The following is a 10105-nucleotide window of genomic DNA, read 5'->3' as shown; positions in this document are numbered from 1 at the left end:
ACTGCCGTTAACTGTTTCGTGTTTAGTGTTTCAACCGCCTTTTCGCGTTGTAGACTTAATATTTTTTTTTTTTTTTTTACCTGTAACATTCAATTCTAACCTTTTCCTTCCCTATAGGTACGAACTTTCGCATCCCAACCCTTATTTGTGGTCCGGTCGAGTTTGTTTGTAGTAAGACGTCGTGGCAGACCACACAGACGTGAAGCATAAGAACCCTGTATCCCTGTGTTTTTGGGTTATCCTAGTTAGTTTAGCCTCCATATTATTTGGTTTTTTCCTCAGTTTCATTATTACCGGTTGTCATTCACTTCATTACATAGCTCACCCTTCTATCTTGTAGTGTACTAATTTCTTCTCATGTTGGTAGCTCTCCCAGACATTAATTATTCCGCAAACCAGTGACTGGACGTAGCGTCTTACGGCGATGTCCAAAAACTAACCAAGAAGAAGAAGAATAGCGTAACATTGCACCCAGTGTTGCCAGTGCTCTTTCCAGTAAGTGTCCCATCCTACAGTTGTAGACATTAGGGAATGTTAAACTACAACTCTCCCCACAGTTGTGTATTTTAGTGTATATGCTTGTTACAGTGTGATTTATTACAATTATTGGAACTGGGTGATATAACAAGCCCATTCACATTTCAATAGAAGAAGTGTCGCATACTGTGCAGTTATCACTAGTAATACATCCTTTCCTAAATTCAGCCTGTTTTACTGACTGTTACAAATCAAATTTGTTCTTCAAGAGTTTGTTATAAGTGATTAAACAACATTCAAATACCTGGTTTTGTTTCGAAGTGGCTGGTATGTCGTTATATAAGGCACGTATTAGCCAATTCTATAGCTTATTAAGTGAGTTACGGATTTTCTTCATTGAGGAATTGTGATTTCTATCATTTTACACTGTGTCCACAACCTCTAACATATACTGTCGGTAATGTTCAAATTCAGTAATTCAATTTTGCTAAATGTATAGATTTCAATTGGGAAAATTAGAAGTTAATACTAATCTTTCTCAGTTTCAGCATTCTACATATTTTAAATATTTAATGTTATCAATTTTCTTTAATTTTATTTCTAATTAAGCATGAAAAATGAATACGCATATAACTAGCTTGCTTTTTAGAAAACTCCCAGCCTTTGCGTTGCAAGTGCCTGCAAGTTGTGTGTAGGCTATTAGCTAGGGTGCGAAATCCTTGGGGGGGGGGGGGGGGGGGAAGGTTGTCTCCCCCACCGATGATTTTATCTTAGAGGTTCACCCCCCCCCCCCAGTAAAATTGTCCGGGGGTTCCTTTCATTATAAAATAAACAGGCAAATGTAGAACTGATAATTTATTACCAGTACTGAAATTAATGATTTTCACTGGGCATATATTCATGAAAACATCAGAAATAATTCAAATGACTGCCAGACCTTGAGCAATTATACAACGCAGCAGTGACAACTCCGCACCTGCAGCCTATTGTTGATGTTTCACGCTGGCAAGTCCATCCTCCCTTGTCATTGCTATAAGTAGCTCGAGTTTACACCACTCCTGTACTTCATGGATTGGGTGTGTTTCCTATAGGTATCAATAGGCCAATATTCACTTGAGCAGGGTACAAACTGACAAACTTGTTCAGTCAACACATAGCCCTGGTAGAGGAAAGTTCCATTAAGAAAAGCAATAAACCATGGAAACTCGCACCTCGTCTGGCCTTTCCTAAGATAGCGACAGTCTCTCTTAAACTTCTCAGCTGATTGGAATAACATTCTAATGTTTATCATTCCCGTTATAACAGCAAAATTCAAACAAAAAATATCAAATTTACATTTTTCTGGGTGGAGAGGGTAATTAAAATACAGGGGAATTGTAACCCCCCTCCCCACCAGGTACTGCCTGAAAAAATTAGTAGTTAAGCCCTATGTTCCTTCTCCCCCCACACCACTTCTTTCAGATTTCGCACTCTGGTAGTGGCAATATATCGTACATCTAAATTTTGTGGAATGAGGAATTTTTTCTGGAGAGCAACGCAGATGAAGAAATGCAGATGGTAATTTCAGAAAGAAATTGCGATATGTAGGGTGTAATTTTAATTATTATTTTGCTCTGTTATTTACCTTTGTGTGCAATTTTATTGTGATGCTATGAATGCTGAGTTGTTCTTTACTTTGTATGCCACAACATATGGTAGTAGGGTTCAAAATCTTGAAAGGTTTCCATTTAGGTTATCTGTATCTTGTTATATCAGTGTTGTTATGGAGATTCTTCTGTATCACATCGTTACCCCACTGCAGCTATATCCGGTATTTATTTGTGATGATTCAGGTAACAGTTGGCTTCCTCTCTGATTTATTGGTGTGCAAAGGATTTTCAGGGGTGAGTGACGGTGAGTTTGCATGGGGTCGAGTCCTAGGATCGGCAGTCGTGAAATACGTTTCCGTGGTTTCCCCATTTTATAATTAATTAACCTTAATTAACACTGCTGTATACCTAATCTTATCCCTTTCCCTTGGAGTTGTTAGTGCAACATGAGACTGCTAGCAGGAATGGAAGAACAATCTTCAGGAATAAATTCTGGCTGTGGAAACTGTAAAAGGTAGTTGCTTGAAAGTAAATTCAGTAACATATTATTAGAATAACCTGTGATGGCCAGAACAAGTAAACATGGCACTCTTCAGTATTGTCCCCTCCGATGAAATATACAAAATACAATTGATCATAGTTTTGTGAATAGATATGTGTTTACATAGAAATCTGTTCCCTGGCAAAGCATAAGAATCAACTCAATTAGCTACAGGAACAAAGCTTGTATTACCTGTAGGAGAAATTTTAGTACTGTATTCATTGTTAGTGCAGTATGTTTACATTTACAGTAAAATATAACAAAGTGACTAGCGAACACTGCTATAGGCACTACTGGAGGTATTCAACATAGATAATTTTTGTGCCACCTGGGGAACAATAAAAACTGCTAAACATTTAAACCACTCATTTGACATGGAACTCCCTACAAGGGGCACTCTGGTAAACATCACTCGGTTGTGTCATTAGACAAGACATGCATAGAAAATTATAGAAAAGGCACATAAGTAAAGGTCGGTGGCATTGTTCAATGAAATGAGCTGATAGCAGTATTGTATACATTTTTGTCTTTATTTCAAGAGAATTTTCTTTGTTTTCCATTTCCAGTCTTCTGGGTAGAAATGTAAATCAAGAACCTCCTCAGTTTTACTCTCTCCACCACTTCTTTCCTTCCTCAATTTTTTTTTTTCCACCTTTACTCCACTCTTCTCTGTACTCTCCTTACCGTAGCCATTCACCCCTTTCTGGGCATTCCCCGATGTCTTTCTCCTATGACTTTCTCTGTAAATACTTACTGTGGAACTCTATCCTCTTCCATTCTCATCATTTGTGCATACCATTTCAGCTTATGTGTCTCTATCTTGCCTTTCAGTTCAGGGAATGAAATTCACTCCCTCATTTCTATGTTTCTGACTTAATCCCTTTATGCCCTCCCTATTATTTCTCTAAGGAATTTCATCTTGGCCTCTTGCATTCTGTGTTCATCATGCTTTTTTGTTGTCCATGTGCCTGGTTCATATGTCAAAATTGGTGTGTAATACATTGGTTGCAAAATTTTCTTACATTCCGTTGGACATCCCAGTTACAGACTATACATCTCACACATTGTTAAAACTCATTGGCTTGTTCAAATCTCTATCCAATTACTTATTTTATTTACCCATCTTCTTCAGTTATTCCCCCCGAATACTTGAAGCTTTCCAGAACTTCTAATGGTCTTCCAATTACTTCAATATTCCCACTTCCTTCTCTATTACCTCTTGTCACCACTATTATCATACCCTTTTCCACACGTATTTTCATTCCATGTTCCTCCATCTCCTGATTCCTTGCATTATCTTGTTCTTCTGCTTCCATTTCATCTTCTCCACATATTACTGTCTTATCTGCAAAGAGTGAGGCCTTTGCCTCCTTGGTTCCCATTTTTGTAGTATACTCTTATGGATTTCATCCACGATTGTAATGAAGATTGGAGGGGATAAAACACATCCTTTTTGAAGTCCTGTTTCTACTTTGAACCAGTTTGTTTGTCCTTTCATAGTATTCATACTACTTACTCACTATTCGTTCATGGCTTTTATAATTGGTTCTTCACCTCTCCCTGCCTTCTTTTTTATCAATGCATCTGAGACCACTTGCCATGGTACACTGACATATGCCTTCTCAATATCGATAAATATCATCACTGAATCCAGCTTAAATTCCCATCTGTTCTCCATCATGTTCTTTAGATTCAACAGATTGAAAACTTTTAAAATTATTTACACTGAGTAAGGAGTATGACACCGTATGGAAGTGAAACACAGATAATAACTGGTGCCAAGAGAAACAGAGTTGAAGCTTTTGAAATGCCATGTTATGAAAAGTTCTTGAAGATCATATTGATAGAAAATGTCTTAAATAAAGAGATAGTGAATAAGCTTCATGAGAGAAGAATGATTTGAGAGAATTTGATCCTGGGAAGGAAAATTTTGATAGAACATATCTCAAAGAACTGTGAACTTGTTCAGTTAGTTTTGAAGCTGATTGCAAAGGATAAAAGTGGTAGGAAGATTCCGGTATATGGAACCGGGTGATCAGAGTGATATGCAAACCGTACAGTCACTGAAGTTTCAAGAAAGGTCATCTTGTGGTTTCAGTTCCATATAAAACTGTATAGCTAATAATATGGGATAAGGTGTCATGTAATACTAGGGGTCCTATGACTATGATCTTGATATCGACAGATAAGTTAAATTATATTATGGAAGTGATCACTGTTTTAGAAATAATGCAAAACTGCAGGTCCTTCGCTTTGATTGAATTATTAGTCGTAGAAAATGTGATACCGGGCGAGCTGGCTGTGCGTGTAGTGGCGCGCGGCTGTGAGCTTGCATCCGGGAGATAGTAGGTTCGAATCCCACTATCGGCAGCCCTGAAGATGGTTTTCCGTGGTTTCCCATTTTCACACCAGGCAAATGCTGGGGCTGTACCTTAATTAAGGCCACGGCCGCTTCCTTCCAACTCCTAGGGCTTTCCTATCCCATCGTCGCCATAAGACCTATCTGTGTCGGTGCGACGTAAAGCCCCTAGCAGAAAAGAAAAAGAAAACTTGAGGTCCTATAGGTATGATCACAATATCAACAGTCGTGTAAAATTTTAGGTTTTTTGGTATTATCATAATATTGATGGTCTTGTAAAATTACAAGCTTGTTGCTTAGTCTGTTAACAAACCCCATAAGTATCAATGACATAGGTAATATATTTTTCTGGCTTATGTTTCAGTGTAAGGTCATTGGAAGTAATCAACCTTCCCAGTACCTTCTAACTACTTCAGTTTGCAGTGCAAAATGGACCTAGAAGCAAAGATCAAAGAGGAACCAGCCTGGCTTGAAGGAAAAACAACTGCATCACTTGTAAGTCTCATTCCAGATAACTTTATAGAGGTCAGGAATTAACCCTTAATAGCTGAATAAGTTTGGCAGGGGCATAATTTTCTATGTGCTTCCTCAGTATTAACACCAGCAGTCACCAATTGCTGAATGAGCATCTATGCGTAGTACAACTCTGTTTTGTTTATTTGTCTGGGAATACACCACTACACGCTACACAAAGCTGCCAACTCTTAGGAACTTAAGGTTAGGCTTGGATTAGTCTGTACTTTTTGCTGTCAGTATTATAATTACTTTGGTTTAGGTGTTGCACCTTTCTTATTTTTCCCCTTTGATTAGAATAGATGATGGTTGGCTGATCTTACCTCTTAAAAAACTTATATCCCCCTACTACTGCACCATCATTAGCACCACATGTTGAAAATTATTACTCCTACCATAATTAGTGTAGAAGTTAAAACACAAATTTTCATTACTGTTTTTGAGCCCGGATACACCAGTCTGCTAAACGAAATGTTAACACCGGTGTGTTTATTCTGGTTTACCCTCACATCCACAATGTGCTGGAAGATATTATGTGTTTTAAGGAATGAGCAGATTTGCCTATGACATACGAGGGATGAAATAGCTCAAAATCTGAATGTACGTTCTCCCAAAATGAGTAATATGCTCAGATGTTGAATTATTCTAGAAAGACAGAATAGTGATTAGCTCATTTTATTCCTCAAATACAGGTCAGATTCTATGATATATACAGTAGAGAACCATGTCTAAGGGCTCTAGAATGTATGAATTCTGAGAATAATTTCTTTTCTGTGCCCCTTCTTAGTGGGCTCTGACACTTTAAGGACTTAAGGCACATTAAACAGAATTTTTTCTTTCCTCTTACACATTAATTCCTTGTCCTTTTTGTGCATCCTTTTCATCCATTCCTTAGTTCAGCTACTGTTCTCTTCTGTATTGAATGTAATAAGTTGGTATATTCAGAACTTGATACTTTAATTCACTTTTATTAGTTACTTAACTTACATTAGAATATAAGCTTTTAATCACAGTCCCTCCCCCCTTTAATGCTGACAAGGTTTTATGAATCAAAGAGTGAAATTTAAATGTCTCGTAGTAGATCATAATAGATCTTCTGAAACTGCAGATATACACTCCAACACTGCTGATTCTCCACTGACGGTGTCCTCATCCCCTCAGCTCCTCACAGAACACTACATAACATGCTTATAGTAGTAAAATATTTCATTTCTAGCTGCTTTGACCTTGGGCTACATCACATCTTTCACTGTTATATGACTGTGATAAGTCTGCTTCTTTCATGTTTGTTTTTTATTTTACACTTGGAAGCATTGAAATATGCTGTTTGAAACAGAACTGTATTAATGTTTTATGTAACCCCTGTGATCTCAGCAAAACCATAGTAGAGAATTTGATTCCATTATTTCAAGTAATTTTGATCTGTCTATAAACAAACTCTATGCCGAGAACAAAAAATCATTTCGAAATGTAACGCTTGTAATTGGTTCATACAACTTTTATGATTTGATTGATATGATTGAACATATGAAAACAGTTCATACAATTTAGTGTTTATGCCTATGTCTGCTTCCTTCCAAAATTCTGTGTGAGATAGCCCCAATTCCATCTCTGGTATTATATCTTCTGGTATGGCTAGAAAATGTTTGGCATTTTATATTTTGTTCTCAGTCTCATCCTTCCTCTGACATAAGGAGTGAGCAAGAATAGTAACACCATTCTCAGTATAGCCTTTGGTTATAACAGTCCTCTGCTGGTAGAAATCTTCCTTAAACATAAGTGAAATTCTGAAAGTAACTGTAACACTGGAAATTAATGAATTAACATGCTCATTTGTTAGTGACTGTATTTGTAGATGTGTGTTATGAGCATACCTAATATATCTTATTTTCCACAGGAAAATTTTGAACATGTATCAGAAGTGATAGCTCTGAAAGAAGAAGTTAAATCAGAGTTAACCGAGCCAGAGTCATCGCAGGAAAACTCTCTTGAGGTAATGTACATAATTTGATAAGCCATCATCTGATAATGGAAATGGGTAGAAAATGGCTCAACAGATACCGGGGTTTGATCCATCTTTTTAGTGCACATGATTGATAGTCGTACTGATAATATACTTTTTTATGAGATGACTGTTTACATACCTAGTTTTCACTTTTCTTTCAAGTTTTTCCACTATCTTGCGTTATGAATTGTGCAGCAGTTAGGATTATTCCAAAGACCTCTACTCTATGTCATTTGGTAGCTGGTATCATTCCTACTAATACTTTTCAATTCGTTAATTAGTTTTGAACAAAAAGTAGCTGAAAGAATCATTCTTTTGTTACTGTTACAGGATATTTTACTAGTTGTTTCCAAATGAAACACCTTTGTTATGTTATTGATTATATTAATTATTGTTTTCTAAATTATACAGTAATTTGTTGATACAAGTTGCAGGTGACATGCTTGTTTACTGTGATTGTTCGCTTGTATACTACACACATTGTAGCCATCTCTTGGCAAGTGAAAAATATTCCTTTTCTCCCTAATGTGGTCTGTGGTGGTACTAGTACATTGTGACTTATAATATTTGTACTGGGAGGTGCACCTCAACCCGCGCATTGAAAAGAAGCACCTTAGGGAACACTATCTGTCCAACAAAACTTGAAACTGCTAATGCATAAAGTTGGGACATTGATCAGAAGATGTCACTACTGAATAACTGAGTATGTTATTTTAACGTTTCCTTAACTGTCTGGATTTGTTTGTTTTGTTTTGGTGTACATCAAAAAGTTTGAATTTTTCTCCATAGATGTCCCCACAAAAAGCTACGGTCATGCATTCTGGTGCAAGGTGGAATAATTACTGATTTAAAGAAGTTTTGGGTTTATAAGTTTCCTCAACTAAATTTACTTTCATTTATTTTGATACTTCAGTGTTTTGCAACACTTCCTTCTCATCTTGCCAGCTTTGAAGTCTGGCCAATCACAAATTTTCTGTATTTATTTTTCAGCCAATCATAAGCTTCTTGTAACTTTTTGAGTATCAAATAAAATGGTAGGGTGTGGTCAGATTTTGCCCAGAGCCTTCTCGAACCCTCCCCTCGGGTATAAAAGCCGCGACTTTTTCTAGTTACCTTGTCTTATTCTCGTCAAATTTCTGAGTGTGTGTTAAGACAGGAGGCCTAATTCTTTGGCAGGCAGAATGTCAGCCGCTGGTAATGGCCACCAGTTTTCTATATCTGTAGCTATCTCCTTAAACTCACAGGAGAGGAAGCTTCTAATGTTTAACTATGTAATCATCTATTTTCAAAAATGTAAGCTTTCATTCTGCTAATGTAAAATTTCATACAGACTTAAACTGCAAATTGGGGATAGAGAGTGTGTTTCCCTCTCAAATTCCCTTCAGTTTATCTTGAGGTGACTACGATTTTGTAACCTTTTTCTTCTGTAAATCACTCATTAACTTCTCTTTCGAGTCACCTCAGTTGTGTAGAATTAGTCTCTGCATCATCGGGCCACAAGCCCAAGTAGGGTTTCAAAAGTTGGATTTCAAGGAGTGCAAGTTTACGACTGCATACATTTTGAGTTTGGACCAGTAATATAACCTGTTGTTCTCTTCCATGAAGGTCCAGAAGTATGGGTACTAGATACCGCTGTGTAAAGGAATTGTAGGTTGTGCCTAGAGATGCCAGAAATTGTATAGTTTTGTGTAATGTTTCCTTGAGTAGGCTGTAATGAATTGGAAGCACAGCATCCTTGGTTGAATTTAAAGAGCATGTAAACTCTTGTCTGATATTGGTGCAATTTTCAGTCGGGCCTTTGGAAGGCCGTATGTGTAACGTTTGGAGCAAGGTGCTCTGGAACTGTATCTTGGGAGATATCTCTCATTATCTAACCAAACGCAACATTTGTGACGTTGTAAACTTGTAAATTGGAGCTGGAAGCTCAAAACTTGTAATTTCCAACCTTGGATTTCTATTCTTGTTTGCTATTTTGTACCTGATATTTTGTTCCTTGACCTAGTGAAGAATTTTGTTAAATTTGAGATCTGAAAAGAAATATAACCTTTGTTTTAAAGTTTATCTTTGATATCGTAGATAGACCCATTAATGCTGACACCTTCTTTCACCTCTCTGCGTTCCACAGATAATCTCGGAACAATATGACTTAAACATGCAATGAATAAATAAGCCATTGAAGTGTTATCTTGCCTTTCTGTTTCATACTTCGTAAGGGATAGTGTTTGTGAACAGACCTTGTAAGCTCACCATTACTCACCTGAACATTCGTTACCTGAATAATTCATCATTACCAGGTTGCACATTTGATCACTGTCATCGTCCACTTCATAGCATGCGTGTCATCTTCTTTTACTATGACTATGTTGTTATGGGGTATTTCATTGCCCATTTATTAAGATATTCATTTCACCATCTCATCCAGGAGTTCTGGGTTAGCTGCTGAAAATATAGCCATGTGGGCAAGGTTGTGATGATAGAGGAAGTATAATCATGACCAGAGAGTGTAGTAATTAGCTCTCCTATAAGGAAATTGGTTGTAGTTAGGTAAGAAGTGTCAAAAGGTTCATCATTTAGCTTTGGTGAGAGGATGTGTATGTTTCAAGAATGGTACATTCTTTGTT

At 37.1% G+C, this 10105-nt stretch overlaps 1 long non-coding RNA gene across 1 annotated transcript; it reads left to right on the top strand.

The window, feature by feature from the left end:
- The first annotated feature begins 860 nt into the window (after positions 1-860).
- On the top strand, positions 861-7472 carry LOC137503130 (uncharacterized). The gene is made up of 3 exons (XR_011019069.1): positions 861-934; positions 5331-5461; positions 7377-7472. It is a non-coding gene; the product is annotated as an uncharacterized lncRNA (long non-coding RNA).
- Positions 7473-10105: the final 2633 nt, after the last annotated feature.

Source organism: Anabrus simplex, chromosome X, assembly GCF_040414725.1.
Source record: "Anabrus simplex isolate iqAnaSimp1 chromosome X, ASM4041472v1, whole genome shotgun sequence".
Lineage (NCBI taxonomy): Eukaryota > Metazoa > Arthropoda > Insecta > Orthoptera > Tettigoniidae > Anabrus > Anabrus simplex.
The sequence above is the reverse complement of the archived record's forward strand: the minus strand, read 5'-3'. Positions and strand labels throughout refer to the sequence as shown.